Genomic DNA, 634 nt, shown 5'->3' with positions numbered 1-634 from the left:
TATTATGACAGTTCAGAGGTTAGTTCACTGTAATTTCTTTTTTTTCAGGGAGTTCAGTGGTAACAGTCTGATTTATTTTTCTCTTGCACAAATACAGTATAGGATACGGGACTTCATCACCTCCAGCGCTTCATGTTTTATGTCACAAAAAGAAAAAGTTCTCCTATCTTGAATTCTGAAGGGTGACGGATAGAAAGACTTGTGTTAGAAAACACATTCTTGCTCCACACTCCCTTTATGAAGATGCCCATTAAATCAACATTGAAGATAGTTACTCACAATTGGCCAAACTGATGATCCCGGTCCAGAGCAGCAGGATCTTGAGAACACAGAGCCCTGCCATTTACAGGAGTTAGAGTGTGTGCTGCCACACACCATACAGTATGGTCCAATGGGCAGAAATTCACACTCCTAACAGAAGCTGTATGTTTTAATGTTGTTGACTGCAGTGTCTTGACTTGTTGTCCACACTTTAAACCTCAACTCTGGTTTCCAGTTAAGTGAGCAAGAGTGATATCACACCCAGAATTTACCTTTAATGTTGGTGGCAGGAAGCTTAATTTCTGCGATGCATCTGTGCACAGGAAATCCTCTGTTATCTAAACCTCATATCTTTTTTTCACTTTATTGCTCT

This window comes from Seriola lalandi, unplaced genomic scaffold, assembly GCF_002814215.2.
Source record: "Seriola lalandi dorsalis isolate HSWRI2012SDOR001 ecotype SW California unplaced genomic scaffold, Sedor1 jcf7180002054293, whole genome shotgun sequence".
NCBI classification, from domain to species: Eukaryota; Metazoa; Chordata; class Actinopteri; order Carangiformes; family Carangidae; genus Seriola; species Seriola lalandi.
This window is presented reverse-complemented; position numbering follows the sequence as displayed.